This window comes from Athene cunicularia, unplaced genomic scaffold (genome assembly GCF_003259725.1).
Source record: "Athene cunicularia isolate RWA unplaced genomic scaffold, athCun1 SCF_136, whole genome shotgun sequence".
Lineage (NCBI taxonomy): Eukaryota > Metazoa > Chordata > Aves > Strigiformes > Strigidae > Athene > Athene cunicularia.
In genome coordinates this window covers 1-9,341 of record NW_020799196.1, presented here as the reverse complement: position 1 = coordinate 9,341, position 9,341 = coordinate 1, and the positions used below count along the sequence as shown (strand labels likewise).

General features: G+C 47.8%; 1 non-coding gene across 1 annotated transcript; it reads left to right on the top strand.

The window, feature by feature from the left end:
* The first annotated feature begins 178 nt into the window (after positions 1-178).
* On the top strand, positions 179-250 carry TRNAM-CAU. Its single transcript has one exon. It is a non-coding gene; the product is annotated as a tRNA-Met (tRNA).
* The last annotated feature ends 9,091 nt before the right edge of the window (positions 251-9,341 follow it).

The window sequence follows — 9,341 nt, the reverse complement described above, 5'->3', positions numbered from 1 at the left end:
GGTTAAAGGGTCCGGCGGGAGCGGAGTCACCACTCGGCGGCGGAGGCGGCGCCTCTTGCACCAATTTTGTGCGTCCCCCCGCTCGCCCTGCGGCCGGGCTCCTCCCAGGCCGGGGCGCGGGCGCGAAACTGCCCAGATTTGGTTTATCGGAGAAAATCCAGAGAACTGCTCTATAACCAGCAGAGTGGCGCAGCGGAAGCGTGCTGGGCCCATAACCCAGAGGTCGATGGATCGAAACCATCCTCTGCTAGCTTCTTTTTCTCTTTTTATTATTTTCTATTTTTTTCCTCCCTCCTTGTAATAAAGTTTGTTCACAGAGATATTCAGCTCTTCGGTATAATATTTGCTTAACAGGAAACAAAGGGGGAGCGGGGAAAATTATTACGGTCAGAAGAGTTTAGGTCGCTTGGGTAACCGGGTGTCGCTTGAGAATTGCTTGCGCACCCTAATGAAGAAACTCCGAATGAGGAAAGGTCACACGGCGCGTAAACGGAGGAAGACTTGCAGCCTTCATCCAACGACCACCAGGAGGCAGAAAAAGACCCCCAGCAGCAAGTGAAGCATGCGCAGAGGACTTGGAAAAAAAGAAAGGCCACGTATCCCGGAACTGGGACTGGAAATAGAGAACTCACAAACGGAAGAATTGCGCGCCGTGAGCGGGGCAGAGGCTCCTCGGCCGCCCAGCGCGGCGTTTCACCCGTTACTTGCTCACCGAATTAAACAACGTTAAAAGAATAAAGTGGCATCGCGTCACTTATAACACATCTGGTGCCGTGACTCGGAGAGAGAAACGACGCGGTGGATGGGAGGACGCTCTGCGGAGGCGCCGCGCCACGTCCGGCGGCCCCTGCCGGCTCCGGCCCGTCGCCCTCTCCCCCGGCGAACCTAAACGGAGTGACGGGCAGAAGAGAACCCTCAGTCCTCTAAACTCTGCGCGAAGACCCGAACGAAGAGGCAAGACGCGTGAGTACAAAAAGCGGTGGCCCGCGCGGTTTGGGTCGGGATCCCGCGGTGCGGCTGAAGGACGGAGCGAGCGCGGAGCCTTTATTTGAGCGAGGGAGCGAGCCGCGAGCGGGGGGAGCGGCTGCCGCGGGAGATGGAAGGTGTTTCGGGAGGTGGGACAGAGGAAGAGCAAGTGCTCTGAGCCCATGGGAGGGGGCCCCCTGCAAAGCTGCCCCCAGATTCCCCTCGGTAGCCCGTTAGCACTGATGATAATCAACTGGGATGCTTTCCCCTCCAGAAGGGGAAAAGACAAAGTAAAAGTGATTCATTATTGTACGGAAGTTTGGGGAGGTCAAAAGATTCGAGGAGATGATAGTCTATACTGGCCTGTACTCGGATCTTTTGAGGATTGGGTTTGCCAAGCTCCCAACATTTATGTAAATTCTGGAGAACCTTTTAGTCTTGAGGAAAGCGAATATGCTAGTTTATGGATAGGATCAGATACGAGAACTCGGTTATACCCCCGAAAAGAAAAGGGGGGAAGGGAAAAGAAGAAGAAAACCAGGGAAGAAGAAATTCCTCTATCACCTCCCCCGTACATTCCCCCTCCTTCTCCTCCTGCTCCAGTAGCACCTACATGTCCTTCAGCTCCGCATCCCGGAGGAAGGGATCCTCCCCTCACTCACCCGAAGAATCTGGGAGACTAACCAGGAGCAGGTCAAGGCAACGACATAATCCTTATCCATTACGAGAAATGCTGATGGGGCGACCCCAACCAGGGGTGGGGTTTGTATCTATACCCCTGAATTCTGGGGATGTTAGAGAATTTAAAAAGGAAATGGGAAATTTGTTGGAAGACCCACTTGGAGTAGCGGATAGGGTAAACCGATTCCTGGGCCCAGATATTTATACCTGGGAAGAAATACAAGCTATCTTAGACATCCTATTCACCTCAGAAGAAAAGAACATGATTAGGAGAGCAGGGATGAGAATATGGGGTACACAACACGCTCAAGGCCCTGCTGCAGACCCCAAACTGGAGTCATCACGGTGCAGCTCACCGGGTACATGTGCAAGACTTAAGGAATATAATTATACAAGGTATAAGAGAGTCGGTACCCAGAGGCCAGAATATTAATAAGGCCTTTAACGAACAACAGAAAAAGAATGAACCCCCACTGAGTGGTTAGAAAGATTAAGAAAGAAACCTCCAAATGTATTCCGGACTAGACCCGGAATCCCCAGTGGGGCAAGCATTATTAAAAACTCAGTTTGTGGCAAAGTCGTGGGAAGACATCCGGAAGAAATTAGAGAAACTAGAAGATTGGCAAGACAGAGGGTTAGATGAGTTGTTAAGGGAAGCGCAGAATGTATATGTCAGAAGAGAGGACGAAGCACAAAAAAGGCAAGTTCGCATGATGGCAGCCGCCGTGCGGGAGGGACAGAAAGACAGAGTGAGTCACCCACCTCGAGACCCCCGAAATGACCGCACCCAGAGGTCCTCAGTACCCCGGCCGAGGCCCCAGGGGATGGAGACCGGAGAGAACCTGGGGTTTGTTACTATTGCGGAATGAAAGGGCACTTGGGAATGTAGAAAAAGGATTAAAGACGAAAGGATGTTCAAAGAGGATTAGGGGTGTCAGGGGCTTTACTTGCTGGGGACTAAACACCGTCCTGAGCCCTTGATAAAGATTAAAGTGGGACCCCAGCAGGAGGAGATCGAGTTTTTAGTTGATTCAGGGGCAGAGCGATCCACGGTTCAGGCCTTACCTCGAGGATGTGGAGAGACTGTAGAGGTTACAGGGGTGAAGGTGAACCCTTCGGAGTACCCATTACCGAGAACATGCTGTCTGAAACAGAATCAAAGAGAGGGTTGGGCTCTCTGTTGCTAGTACCTGAAGCCGATTATAATTTATTAGGAAGAGACTTAATAATAGAATTAGGAATACATTTAAAGGTTGTGAACAAAGAACTGCAAGTTAAAATATGCACTCTTAGAGTAGAAGATGAAGAGAAAATTAGCCCCGGAGTTTGGTATACACCAGACACCGTAGGGGGGCTGGAAATCCCCCCTTTTTCGGTCACTATAAAGAACCCCGAAATTCCAATTAGAATAAGGCAATACCCGATCCCAAGGGGAGGGAGGTTAGGACTAAAACCCAGAATTGATCGATTACTACAGAAGGGACTCAGAATCTTGTATGTCCCCATTTAATACTCCTATTTTGCCGGTAAAGAAACCGGATGGGTCTTATAGACTAGGACATGATTTAAGAGAAATAAATAAGAGAACTGTTACAAGGTTCCCAGGGGTAGCAAATCCTTACACCCTCTTGAGCCAACTGGGACCAGAGAATCAATGGTACAGTGTGACTGATTTGAAAGATGCTTTTTGGGCTTGTCCATTAGAGGAAAGTAGTCGAGATTATTTCACATTCGAGTGGGAAAATCCGGAAACCCACCGAAAACAACAACTAAGGTGGACAGTCCTTCCTCAAGGATTTACAGAATCCCCTGATTTGTTTGGACAAGCCTTGGACCATATTCTACAAGAATATGAGGTTGGGGAGGGAATTACCCTAATTCAGTATGTGGATGATCTTTTGATTGCTGGAAAAGAGGAAGAACTAGTAAGACAGGAAAGTATCAAGCTATTAAACTTCTTGAGTGTAAAAGGCCGAAAAGTATCTAGGTCAAAACTACAATTTGTTGAGAAAGAAGTCAAGTATTTGGGACATTATTTAAGTGAAGGTACAAAAAAAATAGATCCGGAAAGAGTAAAGGGGATACTCTCCATTCCCCCACCGAAAACTAAACGGCGGGTGCGTCGGTTACTCGGTTTAGTTGGATGCTGTAGACAGTGGATAGAAGGTTATAGCAACAAGGTTAAATTTTTGTATGATAAATTGAGCCAAGATAGTTTGTCCGAGTGGACGCAACAGGATGACCAACAACTAGAGAATCTAAAGGCTAACCTTGTAAACGCACCAGTCTTGAGCTTACCGGATTTGAGGAAACCCTTTCTCCTATTTGTGAACACTGATGGTGGAACAGCATTTGGAGTTTTAACTCAAGATTGGGCAGGAAAAAGAAAACCTGTTGGTTATCTATCCAAATTACTGGACCCAGTAAATAGGGGATGGCCGACTTGCCTTCAGGCCGTAGCATCGGCCGCCCTTCTAGTCGAAGCAGCTCATAAAATAACCGTTAATGGAGAATTAAAAGTGTCTCCCTTTAGCATTGTTATACATTCGAACAAGACCTCGAGCTGATGTAGGGATTTCTCCTTACGGAATGCCCTATGACTTAGAAGTCCCACAAGACCACCCCCAACTTAGACTCACAAATCCAATCCTACATTGTGAATCTTATGAAACACCGAAAAGAATTATGGAATGGAGGGATGGTGGTACAAAGACCTCCCTTAGATACGGCAATTCACAAGATTCACCCTGGAGAGTTTGTATTAATAAAATCATGGAAGGAGTCTTCATTAACCCCAAAATGGGATGGACCTTATCTCGTTTTGCTCACTACAGAGAGTGCTGTTCAGACTGCTGAAAGGGGGTGGACATGCGCAAGTCGAATAAAAGGACCCATTAAGACTCAGTCGTGGGAGGTGACCAGTCCCCCGGGAGAGTTAAAACCAATGCTTAAGAAGAACTGATAGACAGTTTCCAACTTAAATATCTTTCAAATGTATATGTCTGTCAAAGCGGGCATGTGAGTACTGATACCACGATGTAATTGTTACCCATCTGTATGTTGTTCTTGCACAGGAATGGTGGTTGGTCTCACTGCTGTGACGGAATCCCTCCTCGAGGGGTTTGTCGCCCCTGTTGGAAATGAGAAAGAAGTTTGACTGAACAAAGACTAAAATCAGAGGAATTAAGTGGAACACTTAACCTTTAAAGAGTGGTGGGAAATTTATTCGAAAGGAATTAGACCAACTTTATATTGCTATCGTCCGAATGAGCCCGTTCCTCCCATTATACCCGTTGTAAACGGGTGTTGCCGAAAGGAACTAAAGGGTGTTCGGTGTGGCGCCCCCCAAAGTAAAAGATTCCCACTGGCATTCCTGTGTCTTGAGACAAACCACTAAGGTTCACAAAAATCCTCCTGAAGAATACCCCTGCTGCCGGGAAGATGGTACCCCTCGTGGCTCGACGCAACCGAGTCGACGAGCGAGGCAGAGGAGTAAAAAGCTGTGGAGGATCGAGCCTGAAAGGTGGGACAACTATGCTCTGTGTGAGGAGTGGCCACAAGAGTGGGAATAAACACCCGGGATCCGGGAACACCCTCGTTTTAAATGTAAATCAAAAGAAAGGAAAGACATATAGCAAGGCCGACCACCCTTCCTTACGTCTTATTGGGACTTTACTATTCCTTCTGTCATGGTTAAGAGGGTGCGATGCTGAGTTGGGTGAACCTTTCAGGTGGACCCTATATAGGTGGGAAGATCAACAGATACTTAAAACTGTAGTCACACCGGGGGCCCCCAGTTTCACTGCTTCTCTTTGCGAATTAGTTCCTACGCAACCATGCCTAAATGAGGTTGGATTTTACTTTTGTCCCAGCTCTAACCCTGGAAAGGGATACTGTAACTACCCTGGTCATTATTACTGTGGCTATTGGGGTTGTGAAACGATAGCCTCTGACTGGACTCCGTACGAAAAAGACCCATATTTACAAGTAGGATGGGGACCTTTTGGATGCATGCCTACCAAACGGGACGCTGTCGGAGGCACAACGCAGCGTGGGAATTGCAAATACCTCCATATCAATGTGACTAAAACTCAAGACACTGGGTGGATAATAGGGAAGACATGGGGGGTAAGGCTATGGGAACCGGGAAAAGATAGAGGAGGGCATATATATATTAAAAAGGAATTTGTGCCTAATGATCCTCAGTCAGTAGGTCCAAATGAGGTATTGACCCAGACGAGCCTGGACTCCAGTCGAACTGTAGAAAATAAAACCCAGATTTCACAGAACCAAACGGTATACAGTAATCCAGAGAACGATAGAGAAGAAAGCGCTGCGGAAAGTAATGCAAGCTACCTATAAGGTATTAAATGAGACGAGGCCTCAACTAACAGGAGGATGTTGGCTATGCTGTGGGATAAGACTCCCATTTTGCGAGGCTCTAGGAATTGATTCTGAAGTCAAGCAAGTAAATGTCACTAACCCCACCCAGTGTCCATGGAAAAAAGGTAGAACCCAGACCCCAGGGATTACCTTGGAACAAGGGGCTGGTAAAGGTAGATGTATAGGAACAATACCGAAAAATAAAGAACATTTATGTAATTACACCGTATCACAAGATAAAGGAAATCCAGCTGATTGGTTAATACCCGCTGCGAGTACCAGGTGGGTATGTGCCAGCCTCGGGGTTATGCCTGGTGTCTCTTTAAAAATTTTTAATTGGAGCAGTGATTATTGTACCCAAGTATCAATAGTACCAAAGATTGTACACCACGACAAAGCTTCATTTATGACCACCGGAAGACTTAAGTCGAATAGAAAAATCTATGGATGCCTTAGAAAAATCCGTAAGGTCATTATCAGAGGTAGCGTTACAAAATCGGAGAGGCTTAGATTTACTGGTTTTACAAGGGGGATTACGTGTTGCCTTCAAAGAAGAACACAGTGTGTACGCCGATCATACCGGAGTTGTTAGAGACACAGTGGCTGAGTTAAGGAAAGGACTAGAACAACGGAAAAAGCAAAGAGAAGCACAGCGGGGCTGGTATGAGTCTTGGTTTAATTATTTCCCGTGGTTAACCACATTGTTGTCTACCGTAGCGGGACCCTTGATTATGCTTATATTGGGACTGACATTTGGACCCTGTACATTTAATAAACTCGTTGCCAGTGTAAAAGGGCGGCTGGAAGCGGCCCCTCTGATGCTTATGCAGACCAAACGTGAAGCGTTAGATGGAACCCCAGCCGTGGAAGAAACATGAATTTTAAGCAGAAAAGAATTAGAGAGATTCAGTGAACAAAATGAGAAATAGGAAAGGGGGGATTGTAATAAATTAATTTTGTTCACAGAGATATTCAGCTCTTCGGTATAATATTTGCTTAACAGGAAACAAAGGGGGAGCGGGGAAAATTATTACGGTCAGAAGAGTTTAGGTCGCTTGGGTAACCGGGTGTCGCTTGAGAATTGTTTGCGCAGCGTAATGAAGAAACTCCGAATGAGGAAAGGTCACACGGCGCGTAAACGGAGGAAGACTTGCAGCCTTCATCCAACGACCACCGGGAGGCAGAAAAAGACCCCCAGCAGCAAGTGAAGCATGCGCAGAGGACTTGGAAAAAAAGAAAGGCCACGTATCCCGGAACTGGGACTGGAAATAGAGAACTCACAAACGGAAGAATTGCGCGCCGTGAGCGGGGCAGAGGCTCCCCGGCCGCCCAGCGCGGCGTTTCACCCGTTACTTGCTTGCCGAATTAAACAATGTTAAAAGAACAGAGTGGCATCTCTTTACTTTAACACTCCTCACCCGCTCTGCATTTGCTTCATGACCCCAGCGCCTCCTGCAAAGTAGCCCCCCCCCTTCCCCCAGATATATTTAACTGAACTACTCTCCTTCCTGAACATCACTTTTTTTAAATTGAAATTCCTACAAATATAATTGAAATTCCTAACGTACAGGGACCTGTAAAGCAGGACATATAGTTTTAACATTAACCATCACTTGTGTTTCAGTATCTTTTATTTTTCCTGTATTTTACTGCAATGTGTGTGATTTCATTTATACTTTTTTCCTAACTACCCTCTGTATTCGTTACCCACTTGTAAGATGTTTTGAAACCTTTGACTCCTTGCCTAGTGGTGATAAGACAGACCTTGGACAGTCTGACAAACTCCCTGAGTACATCCCTGATAGCAGGAACTGATACAGAGAAATGATTACTTGTTTTGAGATTTATTTACTCATTTACTTAGAGAAAAATGCTTAGCAACTTATTTACTTATAGCAAGTTATAGTATTACTTACGGTATTTTTTTAATATTGCTGAGAATCCTGCTTGCCCAGACTGTTCTGTGGAATTTTACCCAGGACTGCTGTGTTCAGCAGAAGCAGGTCACTGTGAAAATCTGCCAAGAACCACAATGTTCAGCAAAGTATTATGGGTTTGTCCTTGAGGAACAGGTGTGCTCTCACTAGTTGGAATCTTGGTAATGAGTAAAGATAGCCATGTACAAATTGTAGAGTTCCATTGGTTCTCTTAGATAAGATAAAATGAGTAAACTTGCTGAAAAACCCTCTTGTTATTAAAGAAACCGGCCAAGAGAACCTGCGCATGCTCCGGGGAAAAAAACAAGGTGAGGAGGACTGTGAGCCTTCCTCCAAAAGCCCCCCCGAGACAACGGGCAGGTGCAAAGAGAACATCGGCTGCTGCCACCAGCCTCTAGAACTCACGCAGCCTCACCCTGCACACGGGTGTTTGTGCAATGGAACCCAACGAGTACGGACGCGGTGAGGTGGGGGTAAAACGTGCGGTGGGGGTGCAGGCTTTGTGGAGGAAACCCCTTGCACCCCGGCTGGAGTAAACATCCCTGCTGTATGACTCCTTTAGAGTTGTAGAGTCTTTTTTCCACGAATCAGAACTTAAAAAGTGACTCTCTAAGAAGACACCAGTGCCCAGATAAGCAACTGGAAGCTGGTGCAAACAAACCTCCCTGGAACAAACAGGGGCTGAAGGAGGGGTGAGGCCACCCCATGAGCATGTATGGACAGAAAACCCCTGAAGTTCACTAAGGGACAGTGAGAAAGGCCACGGGGACCCCTGGGGAGGGGGAAGGAGACCCTCACTCTATTCTTACGACACGCTCGGACTATGTAAATGAATTCTGAGACCCCATTGTCATAAAACTGCCTTTTCCAGGGAAACTGATGAATATGTGTGCTTTTGGCGTTTACTAGTCAGAGTTTTGTCAGGAGGTGGAGCGCTGCCCAGCGCCGCGATGAAGAACCCGGTGAGCGGTTGCACCCGGCGCTGACAGCGGAGCGAAGTGCTTTGTTGCCGTATAAACGCGCAGGGCATGGGCTGCCCTGACACCTCCACAAAGCCGATCCCGTCGGATGGAGCTTCCCGGGGCTCCCAGCGGGCAGATCCCGATCAAACGGCTCCGGCTCCGGCAGGGCGGGAAAGACGCAGGTTTGGCGCCAAACCCCTGGGTTTAAACTCCAGCGCCGCCGTCTGATTGGTGCGTGACGAGAGCGCCGCGATTGGTCACATGGCGAAAGGGAGGCGATGGTAGGCGGGGCGCCAGCGCGGTGCTTGCGGTTCCCCCTCAGGTCCGTCCCTCGGGCTATATAAACGCCGGCGGAGGGGCGTGTGCGCGCACTGGGAAGGGGCTGGGCTAGTGGTACCGAACCGCTGTCCCT